The sequence below is a fragment of the Dermacentor albipictus genome, chromosome 3 (assembly GCF_038994185.2).
Source record: "Dermacentor albipictus isolate Rhodes 1998 colony chromosome 3, USDA_Dalb.pri_finalv2, whole genome shotgun sequence".
In the NCBI taxonomy this organism is placed as follows: Eukaryota; Metazoa; Arthropoda; class Arachnida; order Ixodida; family Ixodidae; genus Dermacentor; species Dermacentor albipictus.
In genome coordinates, this window is record NC_091823.1 from 9,504,805 (window position 1) to 9,527,262 (window position 22,458).

General features: G+C 50.6%; 1 protein-coding gene and 1 non-coding gene across 3 annotated transcripts in view; one reads left to right on the plus strand and one right to left on the minus strand.

The window, feature by feature from the left end:
* Positions 1 to 22,458, minus strand: part of LOC135919521 (phospholipid-transporting ATPase VA-like) — a 190,303-nt gene that overhangs the window by 77,306 nt on the left and 90,539 nt on the right. The gene's annotated exons all lie outside the window — the stretch shown is intronic.
* On the plus strand, positions 2,840 to 2,911 carry TRNAT-CGU (transfer RNA threonine (anticodon CGU)). The gene has a single exon. It is a non-coding gene; the product is annotated as a tRNA-Thr (tRNA).

The following is a 22,458-nucleotide window of genomic DNA, read 5'->3' on the forward strand; positions in this document are numbered from 1 at the left end:
CTTTAACAAAAAACGGCTTTTGTGTGCGAGCTTTCCCACTAAACCGAATATTTTCGGCATGACCACTATGCCGCCATTAATGCTACCATGCTATGCCTCCATACATCAACGTAGAAACCACGTGATCATGTGTCAACGCGGTCCGTAGGTCCATCAGGGCCGGGGCTCTATAGACCAGCAACGTATCTTTTGCACGCAGGTTCACATAACCTTCTTATAAAAAAAAAATTGCGTAAGCAATATCGCCCCGCTATTGCAATGATCCGGACAAATAAGCATATTTCATGTTCCCAACGTAGGCCCATAGTCTACGAAGAAAACGAGCTCAGTGTACTGGCTGAGGTGCTATTTTAAGCGATTAAGACACACTATTGTGAACGCGAATAACATGGGACATATCTTTCTTCTGTCTCTTCATTGTATGACACGTTCATATTTGTCAGACACACGCAATGTTTTGCGTACAGTCGAAGGCTGATTTTAATGACGAATGTATGTTGAACGAAAAATGTCTCGCCGCTATCTATACCCATGTGTCGGCAACAATTTGAGCGGGTGCGTCAATGCGAGGTATCTTGCTTTCGACCTGCTGCTTGTACGGTGCGACTTCTCACACAGATGAACAAACGGCTGCGACAGAACTGTCAGCTGCGCTGCTCATGAATTTCAAAGCGGAAAAAACGTCGTGTGCTTGTACAGAAATAAGAACAAAGAGTGAGTGAAGCGTTCACTTTTTTTTTTAACCCTTTGACGCCGGCACTGTCAGTGAACCATACTAAGAGATGCGTTGTTCAGGTGACCATGACTGCAGCAGAGATATAATAATGCTCTGTAGCACAGCGAAAATTAAAAAAGAAGAAAAGGAAAACAGGAAGGAGAGACACAGAAAGGGACGGGAAACACGGGGACTCGTGACCTTGCCAGTGATGTTGTTTTGTCGCTGTGGTTAACGATTCGTGAAGACAATGGGGGCAATTGGCAGCGCGTGTTGCCGTGAAAGGACAACGGGATGTGTCTACATGCCTATCGGATTATCGCACTCCCGCTGACACTGCTCTGCGTGGATTTCGGGCGTGCTATAGCACCGCCGAGGACGTCACCTCCACAAAACGCGCATGAATTAACAGGTCCCTTGTCACCTCTCGTCTGGGCCGGCTATTTTCGCCATTAACAACAACAACAACAAAAAAAAAACGAACACAGAGCGTGCGACCGGACAGAGAGGGCATTCACCCCATCTTATCTTCATGCTGACACAAACACACACGCACACGGAACTGTTCTTCCAAACACAATAAAGAATTGCCTTAAAGCGCGAAGTGAGCAACAAACCAATGCGTTTCATCGTTTGAACATATCCGCAGCAGAAGTCCCGGCAGGCACCATAGCCATCTGATCATTCAGGCCGCACGTGTTGTGGTCGACTACTGATAGCTTATTAAAAGGAAACGCACGGCAGCCGCGTAGTTGAAGGATTAACTACAGCGACAGCTGTGATATCCGAACCATTTACAGCAAACGGGTACGCTCGCATTCAAAAGCAGCTACTGCCGCGTGAAGCTAATGGACTTGACCGACCGCAATTATCGATCGCCCAACAGAACAGTGAGCGCTTTCGTGACAATGACGAGAGGACAAGGCCAACACGGTGACTGCCTGGTCACGCCCTTTCATGCGCGGCAGGGTGAGTGCATACGCGAAAAAACAACTGCTTCGCCGGCGCACGCTCGCTGAGGCGTGTGCATCAACGTCAATGCGCGTCCACATCCGGTTGTATTGTCTTTGGAAGGAAACCACAGCGGATGCGGACTTTCACTTGGCAAGCTACGGTCACTGGTCACGCAACATCAAAATGGACCAGACCTATTTACGTCGTGGACGCAGCGAATAAATGTTGTCCCGTTACTGGTCGCCGCTGCTTCCCAACCGTTCAGGACGGCCGAGACGATGCGTTTACTCGCGTCAGTGATGTCCGCTTGCTGACCATATATACTATATTCGTGGAGTTGCAGCAGGACCAACGTTATCTCCATTCAGAAATCTTATCGCGCATCGCTATTCCCCGATAGCCGTCGAGTCGTCGGCACTCGGGCAGATAGGAATTATCGCAAGTGTTTTTGTTGCACTCTGTATGGCGAGGTTACACCGACCGAAAATTTTATCGTGCGCATTTCTCCGCGCCTGTGTGTTCAACCTCGAACGAGAACCTCGAACCTTGTGCAGACAGCGTGACTGAGGGATTCAAGCTCTAAACTGAGAACAAAGGAGTACCAGTAACAATCTTTTTTGCAGAGGTCATATACATTTAATATAATTTCTGACAGTTCTCGTGCTACGCGATAAAGTGCGTTCATTCTGTGTAGGTTCAAGCGTAGTGAATGGTAAGGTACGTATAGGGGAGTACAGAAGCAACTCTCGAAAGCGGAGTTAAATGTGGGGCAAGCAAGTACTTTCGATGCAAGAAGAGTTACCAACACTTCCTTACAACGCTTCTGTAATGACAGTTAACGACCATTGCCTGTAGGAGATATAATTTATACGCTTACCTGCGCAGCTCTGCTTCCTCCTGGACGCCTCCAGCCCGCTGATGTAACCGGCACTACGACTAATACGCGTTACGATATATATAATAAAATCGGGCCCCTCGGTTAACTCTCTCTCTCTCACACACACACACACACACACACACACACACACACACACACACACACACACACACACACACACACACACACACACATTTTAGTTCCAGCAAGTGAGTGGTGGCACTGGCTAACACTCCCAGCATTAGTTCTAGTAGCAACACACAAATACCCCGGAAAGTGAATGGGAAGACGGCGCCGCGGTGGATCAGTTGGTAGAGCATCGCACGCGTAATGCGAAGACGTGGGATCATTCCCCACCTGCGGCAAGTTGTTTTTTCATCCACTTTCATAGCCATTAATTTATAATTTCTTTATTTCAATTAGTAAGTACACGTAATTTCCCCACTGTTGCCTGTTGGTTGGCTTTTTGTGATTTTATATATATATATATATATATATATATATATATATATATATATATATATATATATATATATATATATATATATATATATTTATATATGTATATATAATTTCTTCGATACCCAAAGAAAAAAAAGATAAGCGCGATAAATAACGCACAAGCACGAATGTTAGACAGACCTATCATTCCTATGCTACAGCTGTATGATCGCAGCGCCAGTGTTATTCTTCTGGTACTAAACTTTAAAGCAAAGCCTCATCCTTACACTTCGAGGGTGCCGCTGGTCTTGCCGCTTATAAGCTTGGCCCAACGGGCAACCGGCCATGCGGCGCTGCTGTTGGCCCCATAGGGCCGCTGGCTGCGCCCGAATAGACAGGCAGAACACCACGCAGTGAAGAAGCAGGCGCGACATCATCATCATTATAACCGATCCCCACACATGCATGGGAAGCGCGGAAGCTTTCGCCAGTCTGCTTGACTTAATAACGTACAACGCGGAAGAACGCCGACAAAGATTAAAAAAAAAAAAGCAGGACGAGCGCGCGTCTTGTCTTTTCATCACATGTGTCCATGTTTATTTGTTATTGTTGCAAAGAACAGCTACATCATGAAGTCGATATGCGTCGGATCTGCCGATTTCTTTAGGAAGCCTACTGGATGGATGGGGACTCGCGTGACTCCCACGCGGCAGCCGAGATACTTTCTAACCCCTCCGAACTGTGGCCGACGTACTGTTTTTATTTCCTTATCACATGAGGTCGTCTGGCAAACTATGAGTGCACGCGCGCATGCCCACGTTGCTCTTTAAATCCACCCACCCGTGCAAGGTACAGAGAGTCGGTAAACTTAGCGAGTTCTTGCTCACCTTAACGATACTTTTTGGAATCAAGCCTTAGTGACGTTTTCTTGTTTTGTTTTAGTGACGCAAATTACCAGTAAATTGTCCCGTTAAGATTCCTCAAGCAACTTTGGCTAAGTTTAGTGCCCCGCCCCCATTTTATTTCAAAGAGGATATATGCGCCTCCATTTGGCGCTGCTTCTGAAACTGGTCAATAATTAGGCCGCCTGGGTGAATAGAAGCTGCTTTCCTATAGACAACGCACCATCTTGAGACTTGAAGCTATTTTAGAAAATCGGAGGTCGTTTTTTCCTTTTGATATTTCGATCAGTGACTCACTACCGCAAGATGTTTTTAAAGCTACAGTAAAAAATAAATAATAATAACAAAGAATACCTCTAACAACAACTGAAACAATAAAAAGAGCAAATTCCGAGCCAGTCGTCATCACCGTCCTTTCGCGATCTATTCGCTAAAAATCTAAAATAGTCTTTGGGGCCGCGACCTTTCCTGAGCTTCTCTGTCTCGCTCTCTCCCCTTTTTTCTCACTGCGAATGGCCACCTCCCACCAACGACCTCGGGCCGAAAATGGATTCGCGCTTCCAACTCAACCGAAAGCGGCTTCAGTTTTCCACATGTACAGTTGCCGTACACTGAACGCGCGCGTCCGTCAACAAGGTTTTCCTATAGCAACAAACAAACGAGTAAACAAACGAATAAGCAAACAAACAAACACGGCCGGTTGGGCGGAGAAAACAAACGCAGCGATGATGTATCTGTGTGCGGCAGCATGCAGAGCGGAGCGTCTCAAGACGGTGAAAGCCGATGTCGAGTTGGAAATAAATCCGCGCTCTCTCTCCTTCGCGCGGCCCGTCTTTCGCTGTTTACGGATCAGTCATCCGAGGAGTCGCGACCTTGTCGCAGGGTCGCTCGGTGCCGGTCACGTGCGCGACCATAGAGCGGGGAAATGCCAGTGACCCTGCGCAGTTTTAGACGCGCGCCCGCTGGAAGTAAACAACCTATACACACCCAAGGATAGACCCTGCAGCTATAGAGTTACCGAGGCTGACAGCCGAACGGTTCCCGAATTCCACTTGTTCGTATACGGTGCATAAAAAACTATGTTCTTCAGCCACCAAACAATTCTGCATGGTGAAAACTCTAGCTTTAACACGCTTTTTCCGTCTGCAGCATAGTTGGGAATTTACATTCTGGGTTTTACGTGCCAGACCCAAGGCGTCACGCCGCAGCATAGGGGACTCCGGATTAATTTTGACCACTTGGGGCTTTTTAACGTGCACAAATGTACCGTACACGGGCGTTCGTGCACCCCGAAAACTGATTCAAGCTGCCAACTATAACGGCTTTTCTTTTATAGTTCCCTTTCAAAAATATGCAACTATTATGAAGAGGGAATATAATTAATTGTTGAATTAAATTTCAACAAAGAGCCAGTAACGGGGCATTATGCATAAGGGCTGAGGGGAATAAGGCATAAGTAATAAACAATTATCACTTACGCAATAATTACAATATATGCTGAGTACGAAATAACCTAGTCATACATTGAAACTCGATTTAACGAAGTGATTACAACGCTCTAATTATTTCGTTCGATCGGGAAGTTCATAAAATCGAGAAAGGAATTCTTCGATCCTTCGAAATCCAAAATTGTGACGTAGCGACACGCAAAGGCTACTGCTGCGTTGTATTTGCCGCTAATCCAGCCATCTGTCGCATAAACCATGAAATAACGAAAGCTGTTCCACGTACGTACGCGGCTTGCAGCCTCGTCAAAATAAAGATTGGGATGTGACCATGGCGCCTGGATGTTTTGACGCGATAGCTTTAGAGCGCACGCTCGAAGAAAAAACCCGTCTGTGTCAAAATTAGAAAGACATTGTTTCTTTTGCTCATTTATTTAGGGAAAAATTTCGTTAAATCGAGTTCGGCCAAGTTTGTTTCGTTAATTCGGGTTGATGATAACGCCGAACCCTATGAGTACCTGCGGGGGAATGTAAATTTCTTCGTTAGGTCAGGAACTTCGTAAAATCGGGTTTCGTTAGATCGAGCTTTAACTGTACGCATAAAAGAGCAAGAAAAATAAAGGTTACACAGAAAATACAACCCAACCGTAGGGTTACGCAACAATAAGTACGGCGAGTAAAAGGAACACCAGCATAATGGGAAACGGCTTCTAGCGCCGGTAGTACTGAACAGCCCGTGAATTCCAAAGGAGCGCTGCCGGCACATGCCGTGCGAAGCTGCTGAAGTAATCGCCAGACTCAGTGTGCAAGATGCATATGATTGTGATCTATGCAGAGAAAAGAAAAAGACGAGAAACAAAAAAAAAAAGAACAATTAGGTTCTCCCGCAAACGGCCCTGGAAAACCGGACACGGGAATTCCTGAACGGTTCACCAGATGTGAAGCCAAAGATTGGCTACCGGCTGCTTAGTTACGCGGTCTTCGCGCAGTTATCAGTATAGCGCGACATTCGCCGCGAGGAGGCCACTCGTTTGTTTGTTGCTATAGGAAAACCTTGTTGACGGACGCGCGCGTTCAGTGTACGGCAACTGTACATGTGGAAAACTGAAGCCGCTTTCGGTTGAGTTGGAAGCGCGAATCCATTTTCGGCCCGAGGTCGTTGGTGGGAGGTGGCCATTCGCAGTAATGCCCATTGCTGAAGTAATCGCCAGACTCAGTGTGCAAGATGCATATGATTGTGATCTATGCAGAGCAAAGAAAAAGACGAGAAACAAAAAAAAAAGAACAATTAGGTTCTCCCGCAAACGGCCCTGGAAAACCGGTGTAGGGGTTGGAGGACGGCCTTCGGGATGGAAATCCCAAAACTTGGGAGGGATTTATTCTACATTATGTACAGGGAGGTGAGCGTCAATTAACATTCGTACAGTCATTACGGGCCAGCAGCAACTCGGACGCTGCGGCCCGCGGCAAGAAGTTCGAGAGAGGTGAATCAGGGAATGTCCCAGAATCCCTGGAAGGCTTCTTATAAGCCCTTCGAGCACTGTAAGTCACGTCATGTTTGACCAATGGGAGAGTCCGCTCCGATGACGCCACTTTCAGCCAATGGTAGGCGCCCGTGTCGCGGTGTCACACCTGGCGGCTCTCTGCGGTCTTGCCTCGCAGACTGGCAATGCACTTCTAACGAGGAGAAGGGGAGGGCTGCTCATGCTCCATTGTCCGAGGCCCACCTGCTAATCCCGGCGGCGCACGAACTTGTTGGCACGTGAACTTGTTGCCTGTGGGGTTTCTGGCGCTCTCGCGGCGTTTTTCAGGCTCTAGCGATGGTTGTATGGGAGCCATTGCGTTGTGTTGCCGGGGGCTCCGTGTCCCTCTCCTCCTTGCCTGGACGGGGTGGCAGCGGGTCATAAAACACTGTCGCTCTGCTGTCACCCCGCCCACGCGAAGGTCAACAGGCTTTGCCTATTGGCCGACATTTTGGCGGGATTCGGGCCCTGCTTGCGGGCACTCCGGGTAAGCGCGCGCAAGACGGGCGCCGAGGGAGACCACATCGGGGCGTCGGAAGGTGCGTACGTGTTCCTTCTCTGCCGGCGGCGGCCCCCTTTGTCCGCCGCCGGCCGATGGTTACTCCGGCTCGTCGGGGTCCCGGCCTCGGCGGGCGTGCGCGCACTCTTCCGTCGTCTCGATGTCCTGAGGCAGCGTCTGCCGATCGTGCCCCCGTCTGTTCGTCTGTCGTTTTTCTCTATTTCCCTTTTCTCTGCTTTGGGGCGCACGATGGCAGGCGCTGACCGAAGGATAGGCAAATTCTTACTGCTGGGGGTTCTTTGTTCTCTCTCTGTCGCGGTGCGCCATTCTAGCGGCCACCGGCGACCATTCGGCCATGTTTTGTCTAATTAGATTCACATTCGGACGTGATGTTAAAACTCTTAAAACGTGTGTTTGTATTGAGTCCCAGGTTAATAAATGTACTTTGTCTTCTCGAGAGCTTTGCCTAGGGTCTCCCTTGCTGCGCGCGCGCGGTCTCGCCTTCCCCTAAGCTGTGGGGCCGGCGGGGCGCGTACGCGCGCAGCTGCGCGTCGGCACACGGAGCGGGCCGGAGCAGGCGCGGACGCGCGGTGCCCTGCGCGCGCGGCGGCTCGGAGTGCTCGAACCCGCGGTGGTGGTCGTCCGGCGCGCCGTGAGCGTCGCGGGTGAACTCCACAAATTGGCGCCCAACGTGGGGCCAGAGGCCTAATTAGCCTCTGGCCGCCGAGTGTCCGGGCCGCTGCGTTGCTGGGGTTGCGTTGCGAACGCGCTTTGTTAACCGAGCCATGTCTCTCCCCCGTGTGCCGAATTCCTCTATTTTCCTCTCGCTCTTTCTGTCATACCTTGCCTCAGTAAAAGTAGCGTGGTAAGGGCATTGGACAACCGCTTCGAAGTTCCGTGCTGCGAAGCGTGGACGAGGAAAGGAGTCAAGTGGCCGCCGAGATGTTGCAGTCGTCCTCGATTGTGGAGACCATGCGGGGCCGGAGGTCTCGCCGATTCGTACCGGGAGGGCTGACTTTTCCGTCCTTCCATCTGCTCAACGATTCGGTGAGTCCGACGGATTTTTCGTGGGTCTCTAGCATCATTACCATTCTGGCGGCTGCTAATTGCGCGGACTGCTCGGGTACAGTGCCTCTAAGGCCGGCTAACTCTGCAGAAGTTCTCGGTTTTGCTATTGTTGGCGCGGCTTGGTGGCTTGCCCGGCAGTTCTCAGTTGATGCGCGCCTTTCCTCGCAAAATTCAAGCCATGATAGCTGACGCACTATTAATTTGCCCTCTGTCACCTTTAGGAAGACCGGTTAGTGGTGGTGCCTTCTGCACCACCAATTGAGGGCAAAGCTGGCAGCGCATAGCCGAGCGGAGACAAAGGCCACGAAACAGGCCCACTCCGCGAAGAGGCAAGCGCCCCGGACATCCCTCCGTCGCGCGCGCAGAAGGGGACGCTCCCCCGCTACCCCGCGGCGATGACGGGGAGGACAGCCGGGGTGGAAAGCCAGCCGGGGGAACGAAACCCGCCACCCCCACCAAAGGGTGTCGGAATCGTCTTTTCCTATTTTTTTTAATCGGCCCGAAGAGCGCCGAAGGGACCGCAGAGTGACCCGTTGTAAATAATTGTAAATAGTTCTTCGACGGCCTCAGGGAGGCGGAGCGCCGGAACGTGGCTGGTATTGCACGGGCGCGGGCGCCGTAGCGTTGCTGTTATTGCAACGGGCGCGCGGGGCCGGATACAGCGTGTGTCGCTGTTGCCCCGGGGGGGTTCACTCTGCGGGGTCACAACGAGCTCGGCCGAGGAAGATTGCGTGCCACCCGCCAACACTGCAATGTGGAAGGTGCGTTTAAGGTAGTAACCCCCGGCGCCGGAGAAACGCGATTTAGCGCCACTCCGGCAAATATATCGCACGGTCATCACAGCGCCAAGGTTTTCGTTAAAATCGATTCGCGCTGTGACTTGGCCCGGCGTGGAGCGACTCTTCGTCTATCGCCGAACCTTCCACGTCTGTTCATCACATAGACATCGCGTATTCGAAGTCAATCTTGATTGGTGTCGCGGATGAACAGTGTGCGTCCGTGGAAGGAATTTCCGCTAGCGTCGAAGTCGTATGTCATCGCGCTAGTGAAGACCACGTTTACTGTGTCCGGCTGAACTCAGACGGAGTAACCACCTATACTGAGATGAGGCATGCCTATGCGGATCCACAACTTTGGATCAGCCACCCACTTCTCTTCAAAAAAGCTCTCAGCTATCCTCTTCGCTGCAATCAGGCAGGCTGCTATCCGTCTTTCTCTGTCCTTGTTTTCCCTTTGTTCAGTGTGTCCTCGCTGCGTTACTTGGTTCTCTGTGTCTTACCTAGCCGTCTTAGTGTTGCTTTTGTGCATGTGTTTCCTTAGGTATGGTTCGTGTTGCTTTTGTGTTAGTCATCTATTTGTATCTATGTGTTTTGCGTTTCGGGAATGTTTCGCGTGTGTTTTCGCTGCCGTGTTGCGTCAACGGGTGATGTCGACCTCCATCGAAGCCTGGTGACGGCGGGGCTGTGGATCGGGCTGTGCGGTCACGACAACTGGCGCGGACCATGGCTGTACCACGGAGCGGACACCGCCAGAGGCACCGGACCCAGAGGCCGTTGCCGGACGTTGTTAGAGCAGCTTGGAGTCGCACGCGTGGCATGTGGGCTTGGTGTTTGGACTCCCCGGCGATTTATCGCGTGGACATTCTTTGTACGTCATTTGAACCCTTTATGTTATTCTCTTTTGTTTTGAGTGATGGTATAGACCAACGTTTTGTCATTTTTCCCTTGTCCGCGTTTGTGTCTGAATGTCATTATGTCGCTAAGCGTTTGTCTTTTTTGTTAGTCTTACATTTTCTTCGGTGGATGTTTTTATTGTGCATGTTCGCGGTAAAGCGTGGGTTCTTGTGGACGTTTTTGTGTTGCTGTAGTGTACCTCTGACCTCCCTATTTAATTTATTCTAATAGCTTGCTTTTCTTCCTTTCATGTCTTTTTTTTAATTTATGTTTTGGGGGGCTGGTGATTTTAGGTTCAAACTGCCAATGGATAGCTCCGTAATGTAATGACTATTTCTTTGTTCTTTGTTTTCTTTTCTTCTTTGGCTGACATCGGAGCCACCAGCCTTGCATTGGTAGGGAGCATTTAAGGAGGGAAGGATGTGGGGTTTCTGGCGCTCTCGAGGCGTTTTTCAGGCTCTAGCGATGGTTGTATGGGAGCCATTGCGTTGTGTTGCCGGGGGCTCCGTGTCCCTCTCCTCCTTGCCTGGACGGGGTGGCAGCGGGTCATAAAACACTGTCGCTCTGCTGTCACCCCGCCCACGCGAAGGTCAACAGGCTTTGCCTATTGGCCGACATTTTGGCGGGATTCGGGCCCGGCTTGCGTGCACTCCGGGTAAGCGCGCGCAAGACGGGTCCCGGGGAGACCACATCGGGGCGTCGGAAGGTGCGTACGTGTCCTCTCTGCCGGCGGCGGCCCCCTTTGTCCGCCGCCGGCCGATGGTTACTTCGGCTCGTCGGGGTCCCGGCCTCGGCGGGCGGCGCGCGCACTCTTCCGTCGTCTCGATGTCCTGAGGCAGCGTCTGCCGATCGTGCCCCCGTCTGTTCGTCTGTCGTTTTTCTCTATTTCCCTTTTCTCTGCTTTGGGGCGCACGATGGCAGGCGTTGACCGAAGGATAGGCAAATTCTTACTGCTGGGGGGTTCTTTGTTCTCTCTCTGTCGCGGTGCGCCATTCTAGCGGCCACCGGCGACCATTCGGCCATGCTTTGTCTAATTAGATTCACATTCGGACGTGATGTTAAAACTCTTAAAACGTGTGTTTGTATTGAGTCCCAGGTTAATAAATGTACTTTGTCTTCTCGAGAGCTTTGCCTAGGGTCTCCCTTGCTGCGCGCGCGCGGTCTCGCCTTCCCCTAAGCTGTGGGGCCGGCGGGGCGCGTACGCGCGCAGCTGCGCGTCGGCACACGGAGCGGGCCGGAGCAGGCGCGGACGCGCGGTGCCCTGCGCGCGCTGCGGCTCGGAGTGCTCGAACCCGCGGTGGTGGTCGTCCGGCGCGCCGTGAGCGTCGCGGGTGAACTCCGCATGCCTTAAACTTGTTTGCTCGGCCGCCCCTCTGGAATGTGCTTTCCTGCTTCGGCATTCCTCAATTAGCTCTGCTGCGACTCGAAGTGGTTTGGGGAACTCGCAGTAATCGCAGGAAACAGCTCCATATCTAACAGCTCGTCCTCGCCCCGGTTGTTCTGAATGGCCGGTGAACTCAATTCGCTGGCCATGAGGAACGCTGAAAGAAGCTGCAGGTACTGGGGTCGAGCCTCGTTTGACAACCCTCGGGATCCTTGGCCCTGGAGAACAGACGTCAAACAAACAAAACAACACAGCGCTGCCCCACGTGTAAGCGCAGGCTCTTCACCCCTGATTCGCCAGGCTATTACTGAGTCAAAATGAACCCTGATCTTTTATTTCCCCAATTTTGACTAAACAGTTCCAACCACCCTTCCAAACAGCTATCCATTTCTCCCCGAATGCCGACAAGACCAGAGTACTATCGCTGTTGCAAAACAAAAGGGTCGTTGACGATGCAAACAACAAGTGAAAACAGCCGAACATAACTTAAGTGGCCTAACTACACGAACAGCATGTTTCCAATCTATCGCAGTGGCGTACTTATCGCACGTAATGGTGCCACTGAACAATCTGGTCAACCTCACAAGTGCGTAATCACAAGCGCACTAGCCTTGTGGTCACTAAACAGAACGCGTACTTGCGTTGTAGGCAAACTTTTCATTTACGCTTACTCACGTTTCTTCCCTGAAAGTCCTACAAGACACGTGACATAAACGAACAATTAAACTTGCGGGACTTACACACTCCGCAGAACTCTTAAAATAATGCGTCTTTTAATAACTCGTTCGACGCGTACTTAGCAGAGAAGTCAGAATACGGCTGCCTTCCACACGCACGAGCAACCCAGTCATAAATCTGCTTCCTTCCGTCCACACAGGACACGCGCTAATGGAACTAAGAACGCTTCTCAGTGCAAATCATGCACTCACTGAAAATCTACGCGCTTAACGTTAGAAAATTCAACACTTAAAAAGAAAGAAGGTTAAATAAAACACACGCGCGTTACGATAGGCCTCTCAACAATAACCTTGACCCTCAGGTTACTTACACACACACACAAAAAAAGCCTATCTACTTATTAATGAGCATCTCGCGAGACTACATGTTTACTTAAAACGCGTCTTTCAAATCTCGGAGCTTTCTCAAACCAAAACATAAACAAAGCTCACACCTTACACCTTGAAAGAAATTCTAGTCTCAAATCGCGAAAACTTTCCGATGCTCAAAAATAAAACAAAATGACACGCTTTACTTCTACGGAAGCTCTCTTGGCCTCCTTTTTCAAACGCTTATGTCTGACTCATACTCTGAGCCGTCCTCGCGGTGGTCGCGGCTTGAAAACTACTCTGGCTGCCGAGGAAACACAAAAGGGCTGATTCACTATCAGCTCCCCCAAGACGTTACGGTCTCCTGCCAATTTGCGTCCCCGCGCCCCGCTTTCAACACGAATTCGATTGACCGCGTTGCTACTCCCCACCTGGTCTCGTCCTGCCACCTTGCGTTTCTTCGAACTGCACGCTGAGCTGTGAAAAGAACTACGGAACGACGAGGAGTCTAACTGCCTCGTGCCCTTTGTCCGCGTCCGTGCAGAACATGCTTCGCGGTCCCCTTTCGACCGGTGGCTCGAACGTTCTGGATGCGTCAACATCGTCCTTGACGACCGCACCTTTTTCCTCGCGCCTCGCCCTTTTGGGTTTCTCGCCATCTTTGGCGGTGCTACATTTGTTACCGTCTTTCGGTCTCTACCGCGCTTCTTTTTACGGCGCTTTCTCTTTGCACTCGCTTTCATGTCGCCCTCTCGTGCCTCGTGCTGGCCGGTACACATTTCCTCAGCCCGGATCGGTCTCTTACCCGCACAGTCTGAGTGATTCTCACTTAAATCAACACTCTCTCTGCCTCGACTGGCGGACAGCTCAACCGACTCTGGAACAATGCAGCAGGCTTTACTCGAGTTAGACAACTCGCACTCTTGCGAACTGCCCTCTACTACATTGCCCAGCTCACGCTGTGCATCGGCACACAGCCCGTCGGTATCGATCGCTGTCTCACGCGCACAGTCCGAATGATTAATAACTGAATCATCCCTATCTAGGCTATCTAGACTGGCGGAGAGCCGCACCGATCCCTGAACAATGCAGTTGTTCTCTCGTGAGCTACGGAGCTCGCCATCCCGAGAACTATTCTCAACTGCATCGTCCAGCTCGCACTTCACTTCTGCACGCATATCTGGCTCTACATGGGTGCTCGCGTCTGTCGCGTCAACAGTACCCTTTTTTTCGCTAGCAACCTCGCTAACATTACCAGCGACGCACACACGCGGTAACTGTGCCAATTTGTTCGCAGCTGGCCTAGCTGTCTCTACAGTCATCTGTTGGCACAGCACCTCGTCGCTCTCCTTGCGGCCTTTAACGGCCTCTGTTGCCACTAAGGCATCGTTAGCAGCTAGCCTTTTCCCTTCACTTATCAATCGGCAGCCAATCTCACAGGCACTAATCTTTTCCTCGGCTTTTGGCGAAAATCTGCTAAACACTTCCACATTCTTTCGCTCTGTACTTCCTACAGAATTCTCAGACAGCCGTTGTCTCTGTGCCAATAACTGATCACAATACTGTATCTCTTTGATCAGTGCTGCCTTCTCTCTCTCATACTTTAGCTCACGCTCAAGCTTTCGTTCCTGATACCCACGTTCGCGTTCCTTCTCACGTTCGTGACGCTGACACCTAAGAGTAAGTTCTTGAAGCTCATGCTTCCGTTCATTCTCGCGTTCTTCACGCTTATGCTTACTCCTAAGTTCACGACGCTCTCGCAAACGTACACGACGCACACGCTCCCGTGGCTCCTGTATCACCTCCCAAGCAAGCGCAATGCTTTTGTCATCATTGCCACTATCTTCAATCGCCTTTATGATAGCTGGCGTTTTCATCCGTTCGTCCGCCTCAACTCCCAAATCGTCGCACACCAACAACAAGTCTAACCTCGTCAACCTTCTATGATCCATGGCAGCTGCCCCGACAGGTGGTTAAAACTGTTTTCCTTAATTAATTTGTGCAAACACACAATGCATCAAACTCCCGATTCCCAGAACTATCAAAATTGAACACACAACCTTTGAGTCTGGCGAATCATAAGGAAAAAAACCACGCGCTCACTTACGGTTGCAGCACCCTGCCATCCGGTTCATTCGTCCGCTGTTCCCGGTTCCTCCGGACTCCCTGGGTCGAAGGCTCGCTCCTTCTTCGCTACTCCCAGTTTCTTCGGACCTCTTTCGACGAAGGCTCTCTCTTCTTCGCTCGTCCCGGTTCCTTAGGATCTCTCTCGACGAAGGTTTATCTGTAGCGCTGCCACCAGCTGATGCATTCGGAGGCGATCCTACCGCTGCCAACCAGATGTAGGGGTTGAAGGACGGGCTTCGGGATGATAACCAAAACTTGGGAGGGATTTATTCTACATTATGTACAGGGAGGTGAGCGTCAATTAACATTCGTACAGTCATTACGGGCCAGCAGCAACTCGGACGCTGCGGCCCGCGGCAAGAAGTTCGAGAGAGGTGAATCAGGGAATCAGGGAATGTCCCAGAATCCCTGGAAGGCTTCTTATAAGCCCTTCGAGCACTGTAAGTCACGTCATGTTTGACCAATGGGAGAGTCCGCTCCGATGACGCCACTTTCAGCCAATGGTAGGCGCCCGTGTCGCGGTGTCACACCTGGCGGCTCTCTGCGGTCTTGCCTCGCAGACTGGCAATGCACTTCTAACGAGGAGAAGGGGAGGGCTGCTCATGCTCCATTGTCCGAGGCCCACCTGCTAATCCCGGCGGCGCACGAACTTGTTGGCACGTGAACTTGTTGCCTTAAACTTGTTTGCTCGGCCGCCCCTCTGGAATGTGCTTTCCTGCTTCGGCATTCCTCAATTAGCTGTGCTGCGACTCGAAGTGGTTTGGGGAACTCGCAGTAATCGCAGGAAACAGCTCCATATCTAACACCGGACACGGGAATTCCTGAACGGTTCACCAGATGTGAAGCCAAGGATTGGCGACCAGCTGCTTAGTTACGCGTTCTTCGCGCAGGTATCAGTAGCGCGACACCGCTGTGTCACTCTAACGCGGTGGGGGGAGACAACGAGTCGAGGCCGGGCTGTGTTCTGCACAGAAACTGGGCAATAACACAATGTTCATCCCTCGGCAGGAGGAGCCCAGACGGCAGCTCGGTGCGACCTCGCGAGTGGCCGCCGTTTCAATGCGCGGATGCTCGCAGCGCCTCGTTTTGCATGCGCGAATAACGACAAACGCAGCGGCGACAAAACGGAACATATGTATCTGCGCATTGTTCGCCGCCGCGCAGCGAACACGCTCTATAAATGAAAGGAAATTCGCCATAGAGCCAGGAGTTGTCTCTGTGCACAATGCTGCAGGCAAGCCTTCTTTTCTGTCTCCCCTTACTCAACAGCGCACACTGCACTCGCAAATGTGTCCAAGGTTGCAACGGCAGACGCATGATACAAGAAACACACGGCGACATGTAAACGGAGAGAGTCGCTTCGAGGGCGAGAGAGAGAGAATAAGCTTTTAAATTAAATTATGGATTATTACGTGCCAAAACCACTTTCTGATTATGAGGCACGCCGTAGTGGGGGACTCCGGAAATTTCGGCTACCTGGGGTTCTTTAACGTGCGCCTAAATCTAAGTACGCGGGTGTTTTCGCATTTCGTCCCCATCGAAATGCGGCCGCCGTGGCCGGAGTTCGATCCCGCGACCACGTGCTTAGCAGCCGAACAGCATAACCACTAAGCAACCACGGCGGGTGAGAATAAACTTTTATTTGGCAAAACAAGTAGGAAATTTTCTTCGATGAGTGGGGCCCTCAGTCCAGGGCTGGGGCAACGGGCAAAACTGAAGCGACCGCACGTTATCAGTGGCCGAGTATTGGGAGAAGCTTCTACCGAACGCGCCAGTGTGGGTGCTTGGCCGTGACGTCGAACAGCATTTCTGCACCGCACGGGACACACCGTCAGCTTCAGCCACGTGGCAACGGGCCGATATGACGTGGTGTGAAACCGCAATGAGAAGAGCGCGCGATGGCGAGATTTAATTACGACGCATGGAAGGATGATGAAAAGATAACGAAGAAGCCCGAAAAGAAGCAACAGGACCGCGCGACCGAAATAAAAATAGCGATCGGGTGTAACTGAGATTCTATTTGACATTACGAGAGAGAGAGAGAGAGAGAGAGAGAAGTGTTTGCTAGGCCATGCAATGTTCGTAGGTATAGATAAGCGCTGGTTTATCAGGTTAACAAAATGGGGTAACGTAATTGAGGAGAGAAGTAAACTGTAATGATAAGCCGGAAACGTTATATAGTCTGGTTACGTATAGTCGAGGACAGCAGATGACTAGGTGGTGAGATTAAGGTTCGGCTGACACATCGCAGGGGTAATTGCGGTTCACTGGAAGAGACCTTCGACCTACAGCGGACACAAATTACCCTGATTATGGTGACAACGATGCGACGGTGACCGTAGGGAAAGAAACGCTTGGAAAGCTTCCTAGCTTGGGCGCATTCGAAGACCAAACGAGACGGTATCATTTGCACGCACCCCTGTGCATATATTGCCACCACTGCAGCCGGCTGCGCGTTGTCTTGCGCAACTAAAGCGGACGACGACGACGACGATAAGAAGCTACTGTGAAGTAGTTGTGAGACAGGAGAGGAAGAAACGCAAACGGATGAGGCGAAACGAGTGCTGCCCGCCCGGAGAAGACGCGTCCGGTTTGAGAGGGACCTTGGCTCCGCGTGCTCAGCGGAAGCCGCCGGTTGCCGCCCAGTCGCCCCCCCCCCCCCCCCACCTCAAGCCGTCATCGCGAGACAAACATGGCGCATGTAAGGCAGTGCTCTCTAATCACGTCATTTAGAGACAACGCACACAGAGAGACGCGGCCATGAAAGGACACGATGGCAGCACCTGCGTGGCGCGTATACGGCAGCTGCGCTGCCAATTAACACAAAGGATAACACGTGTATTGTTCCGTCGGGTGTTCCCGTATGCACACTCAGCAGCCGTGGGGGTGTTTGCACTTTTCATTCATCACGTCCGCGCTACTGCAATATCTACCATATATACACGGAAGGCTGCCAGTTCGCCAAGAAACCAATCAGTTTTTGTTTTTTGTTTTTTTCGTCTCGGACTCTGGCCTCGGTTCTCTAATATAGGAGATGAGAGACCAAGCTAGGCACGGAGGCCAGTATACGATTCTTAAAATAAATACGTTTTTACTACAACTCATACAAAAACTCACGCTTTCAAGTCGTGCTGGGACGTAAAATCACAAATGAATCAATGGAGGAGAATTTAACGGTACTTAAAGGAACACCAAAGGTTAATATTAAGTCAACGTGGACTGTTGAAATACCATCCCAGAAACCTCGAAACGCTTGTTTCGTGCGAAGAATAGACTTATTTTAAGAGAAAATGCGTTCTGAAGCGTCCGCGTACCTCTAGCGCAGTTCAAATCGCCCGCCCTCCGATCGAGGAGTGGTGAGGTCGTGGTCTCATAGTGACATTGCGCCGTCGGTGAGTAAAACGGCGCCAGCAGACGGCGCTACGACTTTTCTGCGCAAAACGCAAACGCGCGGCCAGAAACAGAGCCACGACAGAGGCGACAGCACCGCGAAAGCGGAACTATATATGGTCGCTAGCGGAAGGGAAAGCGCGCGACGATAAGCTGGTTCCTTATTTTATGGTGCCAACTTTGACGCTCGTTGCAATGGACGACCCTGACAACGACACATTGGCTCGCGATGCTGGGCTCGACTTCAGCGATTTAAGCGCTGATGAACGTGACCTGCTGCTGAGGGCTCGCGCTGCCGGCGTCATTGCGTACTACTACGACGGCAACTGTATGCCATGGCTGTACATATTCGCACATTTGTAGCTTTTCCTTCGTGAAAACCAAATGCCGCACTACCGCCTCGTCTTCGAAGTGCGGTTGTTCTTGCGCTTCGGAGAATGCAGGCAAGACCGACGGAACAGCGCTACGGGAAAGCATTGCTTTGAAAGGCACTCCACACGACTTCAGTAAGTCGGCATTGAACTCATAATCCTCTGAGCGAAAGGGCAGCGAGCACGCTACGCAATTTTTCGGCTCTTTGCCAACGCGCTGCGGCAGAGGTACGGCACTTGACCACTTCGAACGGAGAGGTTCACTCGATGGCACACAGTGACTGGATTCGCCGCTGCAACTGCCCTTAGCCAAGTTCCGCGGACCGTTCGCGCGTCCCACGACATCGCATGGACGTGACATTCTCGCTGCTTGTTCCAAATGCAAGTTTCGCGAGCCAGCAGAACCAGCGCAGCACGACGCGATAACGAAACAACTGAAACTCCAAAGCGCGCGCGGCGCAGAGTCGAGCGCGCAAAGTCGAGCGAAAACGAAACCTTTAGACCACCCATACTACTGAAGATTAACGTCAAAATGTTATTTTTTATTACAATCAAACAGAAGTAGACAAGTAGCATTTTCTTCCGTCTTATAACCTAATGACATGATCTTTTTAATACCAGTAGTTGAGTACTAGTGACATAAATTACGGTGAGGAGTGCCTTCGTCAACGGGCTAGTACCGGAATGTCGCTGGGGGGTCTCAAATCGTGTCAAGCATTTACCTCAATTTCTCGGTTACTAAAGCTCTGTTCGCGATTATATTGACGCCTTAGACGTTCTAGAGCATTGTTTTATCGCTTTAGCTTGACTTCATAGTAACCTTTAGTGTTCCTTTAAGGTAAATGGGAGGGCACACGATATGACGCTCCCGATGTACACGGCAAAAAGCATGAATTGTGCTATTCAGACGCCAATTAATTTTGTTCATTCAAACTTTAGTTTCACAACAGTTTGTGCATCTCGCGAATCACGAAAAGCGTACAGCTGCAAACGCGAATTTAAATTCTGTTTCATTCAGCGAGTTCTGTCGAGCTTACAGAATGTGGACTTTCTACAGAAACGTCAGATGCGATAACATATCACCTATTTGATGCCCAGTACACTTAATTGGAAAGCACCCATTCAGTCACTTGAAAAATATGTCTGATGTAAAACACTATGAAAGATAAAGAAAGAAGTAGACCAGTTACATGACGACATACAGGTACCGAGAGCAAACACCAAGCCGACTACATTCCATGTCCTCTTTCTAAAACGCTTTACACATATTATTCATATTTGCAGCAGAGGTCGAATGAGAAGTGAGTCAAGCTGCATGCGAAACGTTCTCAGCATACTATTTTAATCGGCGCTTTTGCATTTGGTGCACTATCCTGGCATATACACAACTGTGCACGCAGCGCCACGAAGGAGTTACAATAGCACTCGCAGTTCCGACTACTTTGTGCGTATTCGTTTTATGAACCGAAAACGCGACTGTGTTCCTCAGTATCCCAAGCTTGCGACAGGTGCGACGACGGATATCGCCGCTCGCGGGGAGCGGCTAGTAAACTTTCTACAAAGACTGCACATGTACACACACACTTGCGCAACGCGGCCGCAGACCACGACGAAGGGATGCGCAGGAAGAGAGAGGGGGGCGGGGCAGGGAGGCGGGTGTTGATCGTCGGTTTTCTAGCGGAAGGGGAGTGGACGTACACATCAAGAAGTCCTCAAATGTGCGGGGACACGAAATGGACGACGCGAGCCGAGGCGCGGTAGGCGGCGACCGTGACGTCAAAGGAAGTTTGGCGACAGGATCCAGTCGCGCACGTTGCAACCGTGACCGGCAAGAGAGGAAACAGAATACAAGGTTACTCGCACGTACCCAGCTGTTTTCGACGGGATAGTATAGAAATAATAAGTACACAAAAGAAAGGGCTTCTCGGTACTCGGGACCAGGTCGTAAAGCTGCCTCGCCTTCGAAGCGGGCGGTTGCGCAACGTTTTATAATAAATGCGCAAGCAGCGAGCTTTTGGGACTTCGAAGCGAGATTAGTACGCTATCTATGTACGCGACCTCGAAGGACTACTTATGCATTTACCTTACGCATTTCGATTTTTTTAAGCAAAGTGATGTCCGCCTTTTCGAGTATACCAGCTCATGGTCTAGAATTATGCTATCTTCTACAGGCAGTTTAAAAAAAGAAAGAAGAAAGTGTTTGCTGAAACACCCGGTATAGGGGACAAAAACGAGTTACAATCAAAACCAGACTGCATATACTTAGCATGAAAACAGCACAAGTTAATGGAACATGGAATAAGGAGCCAGACTTTTTACTCATTATGACTGACAGACTCTTCCGTACAGTTTGCGCTATTTGCGTTCTAAATACTACGCGCCAACTAGACCAACAGCAAATTATCTTGACTGAATTGACAATTAACTGACAATGACTGAATTGAATTCTGGTATGTGTGGCGTGCAAAAACCATGATTCGATTATCAGGCACGCCGTAGTCGGGGACTGCGGATTAATTTCTACCGCCAGAGGATCTTTAACGTCCCCCCATTGCACGGGACACGGGTGTTTTCGCATTTCGCCCCCATCGAAATGCGGCCGCCGTGGCCGGCATTGGATCCCGCGACCTCGTGCAGCGCAGCAAAGCCACCGCGGCGGGTCGAAGTTCAGATTGCCTCGCAGCTGGAGTTTGCCTTTACCTTTTGTCTGTGTCGCAACATCTTATAAGGTTCGAGTGCAAAGACCTTCTTAACGGCGGTAATTACAGTTTCGTTTCTTTTCTTTTTATAGAGCATTCCATCCGCGGCGAACTCAGGGACGACGTAAGACCGTTCTCACCCGAGAGCACGGGTTCGCACGTGCACTGGTGCCGAAAGACCTACAGCCGCAACGCGTGGGCTTTTCCACGCAAAAAGAAAGAAAGAAAAAAAGCAATTCCTGTTGTTCAGGCAAGTCGCGCAGGAAGCGGCTTACCGTGACCTTCGCACGCGTCGTCGTCAGGCACGGCACGACACAGCGGAAGGCGCAGCGCCGGCGAGGAGGACGCCTCTGTCCGCCGTGGGCAATGTAGTAACAGCTCGCACAGATGGGCGCAGACGGTAGCCGGTACTGCTGATATAGGAGCGCCGCGCCGTCGCCGATAACAAAAACTACGGGTGTGCGAATAGGGATTTTTGACACCGAATCGAATAGTGCGAGAAGCGAATCGAATCGAATACCTTTCGAATAATGAACAGTTGTTAGACAAATAATATAAAACGATGTTCACATTTTACTGTTGCTAAAGTCAGCAAGTCTCTGCTAGTACAGAGTACGTTATGAAGCGCTGTTTAATAAAACCACAAGTGAATCGTTAGGAGCGAACAGGTCATTTCTTCGCACGCACAGTGCTCCTCGGAGAATGTGCATGACCGCCGTATGGCTTACTTAGGCGACATAGCCTGCTCCACTAGGCAAGTTCTCATGTTTTATGTCTATACACCACGCCCGCGAGAGTGAAACTTTACCGATTTTGCTCCTATTTTATGCGTATTTGGGCGCAGCTGACGTTCTGAAATATTGGGGAATTATTCGCAAAATATTCGCATTTACGAAAACTGACTATTCGATTCGCAGATCTAATCCAATAGGACAGATTCGTTATTCGAAATTTTCGAACGATCGCACGCCCCCACAAAGGAAAGCGACGCAACAGAAGTACGAAACGCCTGGGTTGTCGCAGATGACATCATTGACGCCCATTCCGGAGAAATCATCGAATGCAACCTCAGAATGCATGCCTGGTAAAACAGTCCAGTCAATTCGTAGAGTCGCGTATAAAAGACAATATATCGGAATATTGCATGACTGACTGACTTGGACTGGCTGATCTGAATGACTGATCGATCGGTCGACAACGTTTAGCGTACTAAAGCAACAAATAATACACGGGAGGCGTTGTATCGGGTTTAGAGGGATGGCTCCGGATTACCAATGTGAGAGTTATTTTCCTTAAGGTCCACCAGAATATATGCACGCAGGCGTCTTTTGCATTCCGTCAGAA